At 51.1% G+C, this 17,695-nt stretch overlaps 1 protein-coding gene across 4 annotated transcripts in view; it reads right to left on the bottom strand.

The window, feature by feature from the left end:
* Positions 1-17,695, bottom strand: part of LOC119964875 (flavin-containing monooxygenase 5-like) — a 108,982-nt gene that overhangs the window by 39,837 nt on the left and 51,450 nt on the right. Inside the window, exons 1-2 of one of the 4 annotated variants that reach the window (XM_038794949.1) lie at positions 11,343-11,514; positions 4,746-4,917 (exon numbers count right to left, since the gene is read on the bottom strand). The exons of 2 other annotated variants lie outside the window; for them this stretch is intronic. The gene's annotated coding sequence lies outside the window, so the exon portion shown is untranslated. Of the gene's footprint in view, positions 1-4,745; positions 4,918-11,342; positions 11,515-17,695 lie in introns of those variants that run through there. One more of the 4 variants, XM_038794951.1, reaches the window with a different exon arrangement.

Raw genomic sequence — 17,695 nt, 5'->3', positions numbered from 1 at the left:
TTTGAAGTTACTGGAAATTGCTTCTTAAAAATATATATAACAGGGAGCACGACTGCTTAGTGGGTAGCACTGCTGCCTTACAGTGCCGAGGGCCCGGGTTCGAACCCGGCCCCAGGTCACTGTCTGTGTGTAGTTTGCATATTCTCCCCATGTCTACTTGAGTCTCACCCTCACAACCCAAAAGATGTACAGGGTAGGTGTATTGGCCATGCTAAATTGCCATATATAGGGGGAAAAAATGAACTGTATGATTCATGATTCAGCTACAAATATACTTGAACAGTGCAGCTGGTGGTACTTGTCCGGCACAGCTGGTGCTAATGATAATGTATTATTACAGGAATTCTGCAATATTACCCAGTATATGTCTTGTGGGAAGGAACAAACAGTGCTTTGGTGCCGGTGCTTAATATTGTAAAGTTTCATGGCTGTTTGTTTTGTTTTGGTTCACCGCTCACGGAGAGGATCACATCATGCTGACATGGACGGCAATGTTGCCAACCTCTGTGCATGTGTTTTATTTGAGAGAAGCAACAGCTATTGCCCTGATCCCACATAATGTCACTAATTACTGCATGAACTGCAGTGACACTGATGCATAAAGGCACAGATAATACCACTCTTGCATTGTGCTGTTGTAGAAACCACTCTCCATTAAACAGATCCATCCTTAGGCTGCACCCTCACTAGTCATTAGTTGTATTAACAGCATCGTTTTCAATTTAACAGCAACCTTGTCTTGCTCCTTCAATGTAATAAAGTATCCCAAGGCACTCTACAGGGTCAGGATGAAGCAAAATGTGACATCAAGCCACATAAGGAGTCATTAGGGTAAATGACCAAAAGCGTGATCAAAAGCTTTGACAAAGGGTCATCTGGACTCGAAACGTGAGCTCTTTTCTCTCCCTACAGATGCTGCCGGACCTGCTGAGATTTTCCAGCATTTTATCTTTGGCATGTTCAAAGAGTTGGGTTTGGAGGGCTGAAGGGCCTGTTACTCTGCTGTATTGTTCTTTATTCTTTAAGGAACGTATTGCTGAAACACAAAATGCTTTGCTGCATGGTGTAGTTGAGATGGACACTATTCACCTGTTAAGTGATAAATTGGACAAATGTTAGAAAGTGAGGAAAGTACAAGGCGATAGGGAAGAGAAGGGGCCGTGGGATTAGTTCTGCATTGCTCTAGTAATGCATTGGCACAGACCCAGTCTGTTTAAATATCCCTGAATATCTTCCTTCTGTGTTGTACACTGTTCTGTGGCATAATCAGTAACTCATACAGATCACGGAAAAACTGTATTGTATAAGTCTTATTGAAGGCCTAAGATTTGAAACAGTCTTCTGAGCATTTAGGAACAGATGTGCAGTCTGGGCAAATAACACTTCTGAATACATATCTGTTCCCTTTTCACATTGATCACAAACCACCACAGTCAACTGGGAAATGCATTTGCTACAGAACTGCAAACTCCTCCAATCTGTTGCCAACTTTTAGTGGCGAGCCCACATCCAAATGATTAATTCATAAACAATGCAGTTACACTGAATCGTACCACCAGTTACATTGCCTATTTCAAGTGATTTGTCGTGAAAACCTACAGAGTGGCCAGATTGTGAGCAATATTGCACAATCACATTTGACAAATGGCAAGAAAAGGCTTTAACACAAATACTAGTTAGAGACAGATATATTTAAAATGAGAAATCGCATCAAAATTCTCAATAGAAGGTGAAACAAATATATTCGGCGGAATTCTCCGTTCCTGAGACTAAGTGTTTACGCCGGGGTAGGATTCGTGGAGTTCTATGACAGCAAACTTGGTGCCGCACCTGGATTGATTCAATGACCGTTAAGGGGCTAGCACCGGCGCCACATTGAACATAACCGATTCCAATGAGAAACAGTGCGGATTCGCTGGGTTTAAGATTGACACTCAGGAGACTGACAAACTGCAGCCATATGTACACACTTCACTCCCCACACACACCATCCCAGCCAACAAGATGGCAGCAAGGAGAGTGGCACCCAGTTTTACAGAGGGCAGCCCAAAATGCAGAAGAGCAGTGGGCATTGGACGTGGTCGGAGGGCCCAAATAATAGGGCAGTTGTCAGTGAGCAGGTCAGCGTCGGGCGAGGAACATAGAACATAGAACAGTACAGCACAGAACAGGCCCTTCGGCCCTCGATGTTGTGCCGAGCAATGATCACCCTACTTAAACCCACGTAACCCGTATACCCGTAACCCAACAATCCCCCCATTAACCTTACACTACGGGCAATTTAGCATGGCCAATCCACCTAACCCGCACATCTTTGGACTGTGGGAGGAAACTGGAGCACCCGGAGGAAACCCACGCACACACGGGGAGGACGTGCAGACTCCACACAGACAGTGACCCAGCCGGGAATCGAACCTGGGACCCTGGAGCTGTGAAGCATTGATGCTAACCACCATGCTACCGTGAGACCCCGCTGAGTTGTGGTTCCCCCACACCACACTCACCCCCACACCACCGCTCCACCATCATCATCGCCCCTACTGTCCCCTCCCAAACACCCACCCCCTCCCCCCACCACTCTCACTCCCCTCGTCCAATCCACTTTTACACCTACAGAAGCAGCCTCTGTTCTCTGTCCGATGCGTGCGGGGGTGGGGTGGGAAGTGAGCGTCTGTATGGGTGAGGGGTGATGAAACGTTGTGCTCCGGTGAGTGGGGTGTGAGCCCCCCCCCACCCCCCTGGGGTCACACCTGCCACCCCGCCCTCAGCCGGATGACAGGCCCATGCGATGCAGTTTCAAGGCCGCATGCAGGGACGGTCCAGGTGGAGGGTGTTACTACGGCCATGAGTCAGACATTGTCTAACGATGTAGAGCCTGGAGCTCATTGCAGAGCGGGTTGTCATCATCCTCCATGGCATGCAACAGACCCGTTTCCACTGACGACTGTGTGAGCCCTGATCGTTGTGCCGCAGGTGGATGTGCGATGGAGGGGTGGTGTGCATGTGGGTGGTCGGTGGTGGGCTTGGTGAGGGTGGTCAGTGGTGGGCGGGGTGCTGCCGTACTGTACTGTCCATGCCCATGCTCAGCGAATTCCGCCCCCCCCCCCCCCCCCCCCCTAGTCTGTGAACCGTGCAACTATCAACTCCTCCTGTGCCCACTGGCCCCAGCCGGTGACGGTGGGCAGCCTCCCATCCCTGTCCAGCCCCTATGTCCCGTACGTTCCCCCCCTCCACATCCTCCTCATCTGGGGAGACATGCCCTTCATCATGATCCTCCTCCTCCACCTCCTCCCCCTCCTCTGCCTGCAGCACATCACCCCTCTGCTGGGCTATATAATGGAGGATGCAGCAGACCACAATGATGCGGCCGACCCTCTCCGACAGGTACTGGAGGGCCCCGCCAGAGCGGTCCAGCACCTGAAGGGCATCTTCTGCAGCCCAAAGCACCTCTCGACCACACCACTAGTCGCACAATGGGCATCGTTGTAGCGGTGCTCCACGTCAGTCTGTGGCCTCCGTATAGGCATAGGAGCCAGGCCCGGGAGGGGGGGGGGGGGGGGGGGGGGGGGGGGTCCCCCTCGAACAATGGCGGGGATGAATGATTATGTCAATATGAACAAGTCATGCACACTGCCTGGGTACCAGGCGCAGACGTGCAGGATCCTCATCTGGTGGTCACAGACCACCTGCACTGTTAATGAAGTAGGTCCCCTTCCTATTCATGTACACCGCCCCGTCATTCGCTGGTGGCCGCACGGCGACGTGCACCCCATCGATCACCCTCTGGATCATGGGAACCGTGGCAAAGCCCGCTGCCCGGGCATCCTGGTGGGCACGGTCCACAGGGAACTGGATGTAGCGGTCCGCAATGTCATACAGGGCGTCGGTCACTGCACGGATGCACCTGTGCACCGATGTCTGGGAGATACCGGAGAGGTCCCCAATCGGCGACGAGAATGACACCTTGGCATAAAAGTTCAGGGCAACCGTCACATTGATGGCCACCGGGAGGGAATGTCCACGCCCAGTTCCACGTGGTGCCAGGTGTGCTGTCAGGTGGCAGATATGGGCTACAGTTTCCCGGCACATCCGGAATCTCCTGCTAGATGCCCTGTCCGGGAGGTCCTGGAAGGACATGCGACGGTGGTACACACGGCCGTGGCACCGCCTTCTCCTCCTCCTCGTCCTGTCGGGCGGGCGGCCCTCCGGCCTGGGCAGCTGTCACCTGCCCCTCTGCAGCACGCTCCTCTGCGGCAGCTTCCGCCGCCTCCCTGGCACGTCCCTGCTCCAGCTCCCATAGGGCTTCATGCGAGACAGTGGCCCCCGCCACGGCGGCTAACATCACTGGGTGATGGCCAAACATAACAGTCTGCAGGGGGTGGGGGTAGACGGATTTCATCATCGCGCATACCCCTTTCCACAACCAGGGGCCATGGGCTATATGGTCCCCACTGTTGCCAGCTGGCACCCAGCCATGAATAACCCCGGCCCCGACTACCCCCCCCCCCCCACTCTCCCTCCCCGGCCCACCCCTCTGATACTCTTCCCTCCCCCCGCCCCTGACCCCCCCCCCCCCCCCCCTGCCGACACTCCCCGCCCTGCCCCCGCCCCCAGCGATTCTCTGACCCGGTGCTGACTAGGAGAATCCTGGCCAAAGTTTCCCCCGTGTTTTGTTGCACCCTTTATTATTGACAAAATCCCCAACTTGGTGACATTTAAAAAATCAATAAATGTTCTTTCAATACCTTATTGTTTCTGGAAGTAGTGAACAACAGTGATCCGAACACTAACACTTGTAGAATACAGGTTCCCACCTGCCGTTAGTCTGAGTAACTGCCCTTTATTCCACTTTCCACCTTGTAGCCAGTTTGCTTTCTATTTATTCTGCTACTTGACCCCCATCTCCACAAGAGTTTACTAGATAAAACGCAAGAACAAATGAGATCAATAAGAGTCACATGGTATTGTTGATTTGAATTCTGTTTACACACTGTCACACGGTTAAACCAGACAGGAGCACTATCCCTAGTTCTAATTAAAAGCACAATCTATTTGTACCCTAACTGACCGACACCATCTTGCTCTCATGGCCGCCTTTCGTTGCTCCATTGATTCTTGTGTTCTGATCTTTTAAAGCTGCTCACAGACCCCGAAGAGGTCAAAAAAAGTTTCCAACACCAAGGTGCAACGGTATCCTTGTGAATGACCAGGCATCGATAACGAATTGAACATAGCTTGGATCTCACGGAATCAAGTTTCCATCTAATTTATAATTAGTATATATATCCTCAGCCTGCCTCCTGATCCATAAACCAATATCAGCCTTTTTGGAGGCATACTTTTACTAAAGAAAATGCTCAATATGACGTAGCTAATGACCACATCTTTTTGGTTTGAAATATGGTCACAATGGGCCAAATGGCTTCCTTCTGCGCCGTAACAATTCTGCGAAATTCTGCACATCATAGAAGATAACAATACATTTTGTGTAAGGCTGAATGTTTATTGTACAGATACAACGATTGCAAATCATTAAATATATAACCCACTGGAAAAATGATTATGTATCTAAAGCAGCTTATCAGTTATCCAACTCCTCAAATTGGCAATAATTCTAGCACTAAGCAGATCATTTCTAAATTGCTTCCTTTTCTTTCAAGAATATCAACAATGTTTCCTCAAAGGTTTTCAGCTGCAAATTCTTCTTTTGAGAGCTTGTCATAATTGTTAATCAGGAGACAGTTACCAACATCAATCTTAAGATAAGTTCACTTCATTTCTGTCATTGGTGAGGGTTGATAGCTCCTTGTTGATAGATGCTTCTCTTGCCTATCCCTTACTGTTGATTATCGCCCCTCAAGATACAAATTTCAGTGCAGGAACAAGTTCATTTCCACACACCCAGAATTTGTTTTTCTGACCACAGAGCAGTCTAGCAGAAGTTTACACTGTACATTTCGTAAGTTAATCATTGGCTGGTCAACATTCTACAATTATGTCTTAAATGGGCACAGGAACAATTATTGACTGGGCAAAGGTTGCATCAAATCAATTTCATGAATGTTCAAAAGCAATGACCCCATCCCATCTAATAGGTCTTGTTTACCCTTTTCTCCACAGCAGTCAATTAAAACTTATAGCTACTAACCCTCCACTCCACTTCAATAGGTGGTTCAATATCTGTACCAGCTAACTTCTAAATCAGGCATTGTCAAACTCGGGGGCGCAACCCGTGGGTGGGTCACGGGCGGATGTCGGGAGGGTCTCGGAGCCGTCTGTTGCGGCGCTCCCGATCACGCAAATCTGCGCGCAAGAGCCGGCTTTTAATAATGCCTGCTGCGAGCAGCCTTCAAAATGGCCAGAAACAGATTTTAAAAATTTGGCCGCACCGTGCATGCGTGCCCGATCATCGGTGCACATGCGCAAAACATGCGCATGCGCACCGATGATCGGGCACGTATGCGCAGTGCAACCGCATTTTTTTTATATGGTCGCGGCAGCATGGTCGGCGTGGGCTTGGGGGGCCGAATGGCCTGTTACTGTGTTGTATTTTTCTTTGTTCTAACAGGCTCAGTGCAACGCCTGTGATCAATTTGAAGTTACTGGAAATTGCTTCTTAAAAATATATATAACAGGGAGCACGACTGCTTAGTGGGTAGCACTGCTGCCTTACAGTGCCGAGGGCCCGGGTTCGAACCCGGCCCCAGGTCACTGTCTGTGTGTAGTTTGCATATTCTCCCCATGTCTACTTGAGTCTCACCCTCACAACCCAAAAGATGTACAGGGTAGGTGTATTGGCCATGCTAAATTGCCATATATAGGGGGAAAAAATGAACTGTATGATTCATGATTCAGCTACAAATATACTTGAACAGTGCAGCTGGTGGTACTTGTCCGGCACAGCTGGTGCTAATGATAATGTATTATTACAGGAATTCTGCAATATTACCCAGTATATGTCTTGTGGGAAGGAACAAACAGTGCTTTGGTGCCGGTGCTTAATATTGTAAAGTTTCATGGCTGTTTGTTTTGTTTTGGTTCACCGCTCACGGAGAGGATCACATCATGCTGACATGGACGGCAATGTTGCCAACCTCTGTGCATGTGTTTTATTTGAGAGAAGCAACAGCTATTGCCCTGATCCCACATAATGTCACTAATTACTGCATGAACTGCAGTGACACTGATGCATAAAGGCACAGATAATACCACTCTTGCATTGTGCTGTTGTAGAAACCACTCTCCATTAAACAGATCCATCCTTAGGCTGCACCCTCACTAGTCATTAGTTGTATTAACAGCATCGTTTTCAATTTAACAGCAACCTTGTCTTGCTCCTTCAATGTAATAAAGTATCCCAAGGCACTCTACAGGGTCAGGATGAAGCAAAATGTGACATCAAGCCACATAAGGAGTCATTAGGGTAAATGACCAAAAGCGTGATCAAAAGCTTTGACAAAGGGTCATCTGGACTCGAAACGTGAGCTCTTTTCTCTCCCTACAGATGCTGCCGGACCTGCTGAGATTTTCCAGCATTTTATCTTTGGCATGTTCAAAGAGTTGGGTTTGGAGGGCTGAAGGGCCTGTTACTCTGCTGTATTGTTCTTTATTCTTTAAGGAACGTATTGCTGAAACACAAAATGCTTTGCTGCATGGTGTAGTTGAGATGGACACTATTCACCTGTTAAGTGATAAATTGGACAAATGTTAGAAAGTGAGGAAAGTACAAGGCGATAGGGAAGAGAAGGGGCCGTGGGATTAGTTCTGCATTGCTCTAGTAATGCATTGGCACAGACCCAGTCTGTTTAAATATCCCTGAATATCTTCCTTCTGTGTTGTACACTGTTCTGTGGCATAATCAGTAACTCATACAGATCACGGAAAAACTGTATTGTATAAGTCTTATTGAAGGCCTAAGATTTGAAACAGTCTTCTGAGCATTTAGGAACAGATGTGCAGTCTGGGCAAATAACACTTCTGAATACATATCTGTTCCCTTTTCACATTGATCACAAACCACCACAGTCAACTGGGAAATGCATTTGCTACAGAACTGCAAACTCCTCCAATCTGTTGCCAACTTTTAGTGGCGAGCCCACATCCAAATGATTAATTCATAAACAATGCAGTTACACTGAATCGTACCACCAGTTACATTGCCTATTTCAAGTGATTTGTCGTGAAAACCTACAGAGTGGCCAGATTGTGAGCAATATTGCACAATCACATTTGACAAATGGCAAGAAAAGGCTTTAACACAAATACTAGTTAGAGACAGATATATTTAAAATGAGAAATCGCATCAAAATTCTCAATAGAAGGTGAAACAAATATATTCGGCGGAATTCTCCGTTCCTGAGACTAAGTGTTTACGCCGGGGTAGGATTCGTGGAGTTCTATGACAGCAAACTTGGTGCCGCACCTGGATTGATTCAATGACCGTTAAGGGGCTAGCACCGGCGCCACATTGAACATAACCGATTCCAATGAGAAACAGTGCGGATTCGCTGGGTTTAAGATTGACACTCAGGAGACTGACAAACTGCAGCCATATGTACACACTTCACTCCCCACACACACCATCCCAGCCAACAAGATGGCAGCAAGGAGAGTGGCACCCAGTTTTACAGAGGGCAGCCCAAAATGCAGAAGAGCAGTGGGCATTGGACGTGGTCGGAGGGCCCAAATAATAGGGCAGTTGTCAGTGAGCAGGTCAGCTTCGGGCGAGGAACATAGAACATAGAACAGTACAGCACAGAACAGGCCCTTCGGCCCTCGATGTTGTGCCGAGCAATGATCACCCTACTTAAACCCACGTAACCCGTATACCCGTAACCCAACAATCCCCCCATTAACCTTACACTACGGGCAATTTAGCATGGCCAATCCACCTAACCCGCACATCTTTGGACTGTGGGAGGAAACTGGAGCACCCGGAGGAAACCCACGCACACACGGGGAGGACGTGCAGACTCCACACAGACAGTGACCCAGCCGGGAATCGAACCTGGGACCCTGGAGCTGTGAAGCATTGATGCTAACCACCATGCTACCGTGAGACCCCGCTGAGTTGTGGTTCCCCCACACCACACTCACCCCCACACCACCGCTCCACCATCATCATCGTCCCTACTGTCCCCTCCCAAACACCCACCCCCTCCCCCCACCACTCTCACTCCCCTCGTCCAATCCACTTTTACACCTACAGAAGCAGCCTCTGTTCTCTGTCCGATGCGTGCGGGGGTGGGGTGGGAAGTGAGCGTCTGTATGGGTGAGGGGTGATGAAACGTTGTGCTCCGGTGAGTGGGGTGTGAGCCCCCCCCCACCCCCCTGGGGTCACACCTGCCACCCCGCCCTCAGCCGGATGACAGGCCCATGCGATGCAGTTTCAAGGCCGCATGCAGGGACGGTCCAGGTGGAGGGTGTTACTACGGCCATGAGTCAGACATTGTCTAACGATGTAGAGCCTGGAGCTCATTGCAGAGCGGGTTGTCATCATCCTCCATGGCATGCAACAGACCCGTTTCCACTGACGACTGTGTGAGCCCTGATCGTTGTGCCGCAGGTGGATGTGCGATGGAGGGGTGGTGTGCATGTGGGTGGTCGGTGGTGGGCTTGGTGAGGGTGGTCAGTGGTGGGCGGGGTGCTGCCGTACTGTACTGTCCATGCCCATGCTCAGCGAATTCCGCCCCCCCCCCCCCCCCCCCCCCCTAGTCTGTGAACCGTGCAACTATCAACTCCTCCTGTGCCCACTGGCCCCAGCCGGTGACGGTGGGCAGCCTCCCATCCCTGTCCAGCCCCTATGTCCCGTACGTTCCCCCCCTCCACATCCTCCTCATCTGGGGAGACATGCCCTTCATCATGATCCTCCTCCTCCACCTCCTCCCCCTCCTCTGCCTGCAGCACATCACCCCTCTGCTGGGCTATATAATGGAGGATGCAGCAGACCACAATGATGCGGCCGACCCTCTCCGACAGGTACTGGAGGGCCCCGCCAGAGCGGTCCAGCACCTGAAGGGCATCTTCTGCAGCCCAAAGCACCTCTCGACCACACCACTAGTCGCACAATGGGCATCGTTGTAGCGGTGCTCCACGTCAGTCTGTGGCCTCCGTATAGGCATAGGAGCCAGGCCCGGGAGGGGGGGGGGGGGGGGGGGGGGGGGGGTCCCCTCGAACAATGGCGGGGATGAATGATTATGTCAATATGAACAAGTCATGCACACTGCCTGGGTACCAGGCGCAGACGTGCAGGATCCTCATCTGGTGGTCACAGACCACCTGCACGTTAATGAAGTAGGTCCCCTTCCTATTCATGTACACCGCCCCGTCATTCGCTGGTGGCCGCACGGCGACGTGCACCCCATCGATCACCCTCTGGATCATGGGAACCGTGGCAAAGCCCGCTGCCCGGGCATCCTGGTGGGCACGGTCCACAGGGAACTGGATGTAGCGGTCCGCAATGTCATACAGGGCGTCGGTCACTGCACGGATGCACCTGTGCACCGATGTCTGGGAGATACCGGAGAGGTCCCCAATCGGCGACGAGAATGACACCTTGGCATAAAAGTTCAGGGCAACCGTCACATTGATGGCCACCGGGAGGGAATGTCCACGCCCAGTTCCACGTGGTGCCAGGTGTGCTGTCAGGTGGCAGATATGGGCTACAGTTTCCCGGCACATCCGGAATCTCCTGCTAGATGCCCTGTCCGGGAGGTTCTGGAAGGACATGCGACGGTGGTACACACGGCCGTGGCACCGCCTTCTCCTCCTCCTCGTCCTGTCGGGCGGGCGGCCCTCCGGCCTGGGCAGCTGTCACCTGCCCCTCTGCAGCACGCTCCTCTGCGGCAGCTTCCGCCGCCTCCCTGGCACGTCCCTGCTCCAGCTCCCATAGGGCTTCATGCGAGACAGTGGCCCCCGCCACGGCGGCTAACATCACTGGGTGATGGCCAAACATAACAGTCTGCAGGGGGTGGGGGTAGACGGATTTCATCATCGCGCATACCCCTTTCCACAACCAGGGGCCATGGGCTATATGGTCCCCACTGTTGCCAGCTGGCACCCAGCCATGAATAACCCCGGCCCCGACTACCCCCCCCCCCCCCCCCCCCACACTCTCCCTCCCCGGCCCACCCCTCTGATACTCTTCCCTCCCCCCGCCCCTGACCCCCCCCCCCCCCTGCCGACACTCCCCGCCCTGCCCCCGCCCCTAGCGATTCTCTGACCCGGTGCTGACTAGGAGAATCCTGGCCAAAGTTTCCCCCGTGTTTTGTTGCAACCCTTTATTATTGACAAAATCCCCAACTTGGTGACATTTAAAAAATCAATAAATGTTCTTTCAATACCTTATTGTTTCTGGAAGTAGTGAACAACAGTGATCCGAACACTAACACTTGTAGAATACAGGTTCCCACCTGCCGTTAGTCTGAGTAACTGCCCTTTATTCCACTTTCCACCTTGTAGCCAGTTTGCTTTCTATTTATTCTGCTACTTGACCCCCATCTCCACAAGAGTTTACTAGATAAAACGCAAGAACAAATGAGATCAATAAGAGTCACATGGTATTGTTGATTTGAATTCTGTTTACACACTGTCACACGGTTAAACCAGACAGGAGCACTATCCCTAGTTCTAATTAAAAGCACAATCTATTTGTACCCTAACTGACCGACACCATCTTGCTCTCATGGCCGCCTTTCGTTGCTCCATTGATTCTTGTGTTCTGATCTTTTAAAGCTGCTCACAGACCCCGAAGAGGTCAAAAAAAGTTTCCAACACCAAGGTGCAACGGTATCCTTGTGAATGACCAGGCATCGATAACGAATTGAACATAGCTTGGATCTCACGGAATCAAGTTTCCATCTAATTTATAATTAGTATATATATCCTCAGCCTGCCTCCTGATCCATAAACCAATATCAGCCTTTTTGGAGGCATACTTTTACTAAAGAAAATGCTCAATATGACGTAGCTAATGACCACATCTTTTGGTTTGAAATATGGTCACAATGGGCCAAATGGCTTCCTTCTGCGCCGTAACAATTCTGCGAAATTCTGCACATCATAGAAGATAACAATACATTTTGTGTAAGGCTGAATGTTTATTGTACAGATACAACGATTGCAAATCATTAAATATATAACCCACTGGAAAAATGATTATGTATCTAAAGCAGCTTATCAGTTATCCAACTCCTCAAATTGGCAATAATTCTAGCACTAAGCAGATCATTTCTAAATTGCTTCCTTTTCTTTCAAGAATATCAACAACGTTTCCTCAAAGGTTTTCAGCTGCAAATTCTTCTTTTGAGAGCTTGTCATAATTGTTAATCAGGAGACAGTTACCAACATCAATCTTAAGATAAGTTCACTTCATTTTTGTCATTGGTGAGGGTTGATAGCTCCTTGTTGATAGATGCTTCTCTTGCCTATCCCTTACTGTTGATTATCGCCCCTCAAGATACAAATTTCAGTGCAGGAACAAGTTCATTTCCACACACCCAGAATTTGTTTTTCTGACCACAGAGCAGTCTAGCAGAAGTTTACACTGTACATTTCGTAAGTTAATCATTGGCTGGTCAACATTCTACAATTATGTCTTAAATGGGCACAGGAACAATTATTGACTGGGCAAAGGTTGCATCAAATCAATTTCATGAATGTTCAAAAGCAATGACCCCATCCCATCTAATAGGTCTTGTTTGCCCTTTTCTCCACAGCAGTCAATTAAAACTTATAGCTACTAACCCTCCACTCCACTTCAATAGGTGGTTCAATATCTGTACCAGCTAACTTCTAAATCAGGCATTGTCAAACTCGGGGGCGCAACCCGTGGGTGGGTCACGGGCGGATGTCAGGAGGGTCTCGGAGCCGTCTGTTGCGGCGCTCCCGATCACGCAAATCTGCGCGCAAGAGCCGGCTTTTAATAATGCCTGCTGCGAGCAGCCTTCAAAATGGCCAGAAACAGATTAAAAAAATTTGGCCGCACCGTGCATGCGTGCCCGATCATCGGTGCACATGCGCAAAACATGCGCATGCGCACCGATGATCGGGCACGCATGCGCAGTGCAACCGCATTTTTTTTATATGGTCGCGGCCATTTATTTTCAAGTTCGGGGGGGCCAAAGGGACCCAAAACCATTTCCTCCATTTTTGTCAGCAACAAACAAGGTAAGAGAAAATGGGGGTCGCGCAGATTGTCCGGCGTGGGCCGCGAAGGTTGGCCGACGTGGGCCGCGAAGGTCGGCCGGCGTGGGCTGCGAAGGTTGGCCGGCGTGGGCCGCGAAGGTCAGCCAGCGTGGGCCGCGAAGGCCGGCCGGCGTGGGCCGCGAAGGTCGGCCGGCGTGGGCCGCGAAGGTCGGCCGGCGTGGGCCGCGAAGGTCGGCCGGCGTGGGCCGCGAAGGTTGGCCGGTTGGTAAAAATGGGTCCCCGGAAAAAAGTTTGAAAAACACTGTTCTAAATGTTCTTGGAAATGTTCTGGAACGAGTTCGATTACATCCAAATAAAAGACATTAACAGTCACTCACAGTACTTAAACACAGAAAGTGTTTGTGAAACAAGCCTGAAGCTCCCGTGAGTAGATTTGAAAGGTATAGTTTACGTTACTCGAACAATTAATGTATCCAATTATACGTATCTTTTTTAAAACAAATATTTTATTGAAGGCATTTTCGTGTAAACAAACAAAAGCAGAACAATCAAAAAACATTATAAACAACTGACACCCAATCCTCCTCTACTCCCCTAATACCGCCTATTTCTCCCATCCCACTACCCCCATTTTAACCCCCTTCCCACCCACTTCCGCCCTCACTGACCCCTCAAGCCTCCTTAAAGAAAACAATAACGGCTTCCACCTCTAGTGAATCCATCTGCCCATTGCGTCAAGACAACCTTTCTCCAGCCTCAGGAATTCCGCCAGGTCACTCACCCACACCCCGGCTTTCGCCGGCTCCGAGTCCCGTCACCCGAGCAACATCCGTCCCCGGGCTATCAGGGAGGCAAAGGCCAGAACATCGGCTCCTCTCACCCCCTAGACATCCGACACCCCAAATATCGCCACCTCTGGACTTGGCGCCACCTCCATACCCAGCACCTCAGCCATTTCGCCCGCTAACCCCTACCAGAATCGTTGCCAGGAAGGAGATACAGATCTTCCCGGAGGAACCGGCCTCCACATTGCTGGAGGAGGTGCTGACGACAGGGGGACTGGAGAAGGGAGTAGTGTCAGCGGTGTATGGAGCTATTTTGGAAGAGGATAAGGCACCACTGGAATCGATCAAAGCAAAGTGGGAGGAAGAGCTGGGTGAGGTTAGCGAGGAGGGGGTCTGGTGTGAGGTGCCCCGGAGAGTGAATGCCTCCACATTGTGCGCGAGCTTGGGGCTGATACAGCTGAAGGTGGTATATACAGTGCACCTCACGAGGGCGAGGATGAGCTGATTCTTTGAAGGAGCAGAAGATGTGTGTGAACGTTGCAGGGGGGGGGGGGGGGGGGGGGGGGGGGGGGGGGGGGGGGGGGCTAATCACGTTGATATGTTTTGGTCCTGTCCAAAGCTAGAGGATTACTGGAAGGAGGTTTTTAGGGTAATTTCCAAGGTGGTGCACGTGAAACTGGACCCGGGCCCCCGGATTTGGGGTGTCAGATCAGCCAGGGTTGGAAACGGGTGCGGAGGCAGATATCATAGCCTTCGCCTCGTTGAACGCCCAAAGGTGGATCCTGCTGGGATGGAGAGCAGCCTCTCCACCCTGTGCCCTGGAGTGGCGGGGGGACCTGTTGGAATACTTGACTCTTGAGAAGGTTAAGTTTGAACTGACGGGAAGGATGGAGGGGTTCTACAATTCATGGGCGTTATTCATTATGCAATTTCAAGAACTGGATAACATCGAACATTAGTTGTGGGGGGGTGATGGGGTGGGAGGGTTGGGGAGGAGGGGGGCTGTGTATATTAAGGGTGACTATGGGTAATCCCTGATTCCTTTTTGTCATTTGGTTATGTAAGCATGCAGGCTGATGTTTGGGGGTTGGTGGGAGGATGGGATCGTTGTTATTGATATGGGGATTGACATATTTGTTACTGTTTATTGTTTATTGTTGGTGGGTGTAAATTCAGGAGAAAATGTGAAAAAGGAGGAGAATAAAAATATATTTTTTTAAAAACCCTACCAGAATCCCTTCAGCCTTGGACACGCCCAGAACACGTGGGTGTGATTTGTGGGCCCCCTGCCCACACTGATCCTCCACCCTCTCAAAGAACCTGCTCGTCCTTGCTACCGTCATATGTGTTCTATGCATTACCTTAACCTGAATGAGGCTTAGCCTCGAGCATGACAAGGTAGCATTCACCCTCCACAGGGCCTGTGCCCATGTCTCAGACCCCACCTCATAGAACATAGAACAGTACAGCACAGAACGGCCCTTCGCCCCTCGATGTTGTGCCGAGTATTGTCCAAAACCAAGATCAAGCTATCCCACTCCCTGTCATTCTGGTGTGCTCCATGTTTCTATCCAATAACTGCTTGAAAGTTCCTAAAATGTCCGACTCCACTATCACAGCAGGCAGTCCATTCCACACCCTAACCGCTCTCTGAGTAAAGAACCTACCTCGGACATCCCTTCTATATCTCCCACCCTGAACCTTATAGTTATGCCCCCTTATAACAGCTACATCCACCCGAGGAAATAGTCTCTGAACGTCGACTCTATCTATCCCCCTCATCATCTTATAAACCTCTATTAAGTCGCCTCTCATCCTCCTCCGCTCCAAAGAGAAAAGCCCTAGCTCCTTCAACCTTTCCTCATAAGATCTATCCTGCAAACCAGGCAGCATCCTGGTAAATCTCCTTTGCATCCTTTCCAATGCTTCCACGTCCTTCCTATAGCGAGGTGACCAGAACTGCACACAATACTCCAAATGTGGTCTCACCAGGGTCATGTACAGTTGCAGCATAACAAAAGCCCCCTGTTAATAAACGCTAACACACTATAAGCCTTCTTCACGGCTCTATCCACTTGAGAGGCAACCTTAAGAGATCTGGGGGCATGAACCCAAAGATCTCTCTGTTCCTCTCCCAATTCCTCATTGGGTATGTATCTTGATTAATATAATTTCCCGGCTCTTTTCTCATAGTCCTGCAACATTTTCCCCTTCATATATTCAGCGAATTGCTGACCAATTGTGCAGTAATACTCAGACAGCTGACTCATGTGTGCTCCATGATTAATGTGCATTGAAAGGTTTGTGTATATTCATTTGGCTTTTATCACCTTGAGCAACAATGAGTAAGAAACTAAATGATTAATCTCAGAGACAGAAGTTCTCCATTCTGGTTATAGTCAGGAGGATGGAGAAACCTCCCGGTTCCCTGTAAACTCCTTCACAGGAAATCTTACAATACAAACAAATTCATTTTGGAATGTGAAAGTAGTTTTCAAGAAATAGAAACACTGACATTAGATTTAAAAAAAAACTATTTTCCAAATTTATTGCAACCATAAAAAGTACAAATTAAGTGTCAAACAATTAATCAATAATTTAGGCAGACGACCCACCGCTCCCCGTTCACACAACACCCCCTGATCCCTCTTCACCCCCACCCCCTCTCCCCTTCTCACCCCACCCCCTGTCCCCTCTTCTCACCCCACCCCCTCTCCCCTTCTCACCCCACCCCTCTCCCCTTCACACCCCACCCCCCTCTCCCCTTCTCACCCCACCCCCTCTCCCCTTCTCACCCCACCCCCTGTCCCCTCTTCACACTACACCCCCTCCCCTTCTCACCCCACCCCCTGTCCCCTCTTCACACCCCACCCCCTCCCCTTCTCACTCCACCCCCTGATCCCTCTTCACACCCCACCCCCTCTCCCCTTCTCACCCCACCCCCTGTCCCCTCTTCTCACCCCACCCCCTCTCCCCTTCTCACCCAACCCGTCTCCCCTTCACACCCCACCCCCCTCTCCCCTTCTCACCCCACCCCCTCTCCCCTTCTCACCCCACCCCCTGTCCCCTCTTCACACCCCACCCCCTCTCCCCTTCTCACCCCACCCCCTCTCCTCTTCACCCCACCCCCTCTCCCCTTCTCACCCCACCCCCTCTCCCCTTCTCACCCCACCCCCTCTCCCCTTCTCACCCCACCCCCTCTCCCCTCTTCACCCCACCCCCTCTCCCCTTCTCACCCCACCCCCTGTCCACTCTTCACACCCCACCCCCTCCCCTTCTCACCCCACCCCCTGTCCCCTTCTCACCCCACCCCCTCTCCCCTTCTCACCCCACCCCCTGTCCCCTCTTCACACCCCACCCGCTCTCCCCTTCACACCCCACCCCCTCTCCCCTTCTCACCCCACCCCCTGTCCCCTCTTCACACCCCACCCCCTCTCCCCTTCTCACTCCACCCCCTGATCCCTCTTCACACCCCACCCTCTCTCCCCTTCACACCCCACCCCCTCTCCCCTTCTCACCCCCCCCCCCTGTCCCCTCTTCACACCCCACCCGCTCTCCCCTTCACACCCCACCCCCCTCTCCCCTTCTCACCCCACCCCCCTGTCCCCTCTTCACACCCCACCCCCTCTCCCCTTCTCACTCCACCCCCTGATCCCTCTTCACACCCCACCCTCTCTCCCCTTCTCACCCCACCCCCCTCACCCCTCACACCCCACCCCCTCTCCCCTTCTCACCCCACCCCCTCTCCCCTTCTCACCCCACCC

The sequence above is a fragment of the Scyliorhinus canicula genome, chromosome 4, assembly GCF_902713615.1.
Source record: "Scyliorhinus canicula chromosome 4, sScyCan1.1, whole genome shotgun sequence".
Classification (NCBI taxonomy): domain Eukaryota; kingdom Metazoa; phylum Chordata; class Chondrichthyes; order Carcharhiniformes; family Scyliorhinidae; genus Scyliorhinus; species Scyliorhinus canicula.
The sequence above is the reverse complement of the archived record's forward strand: the minus strand, read 5'-3'. Positions and strand labels throughout refer to the sequence as shown.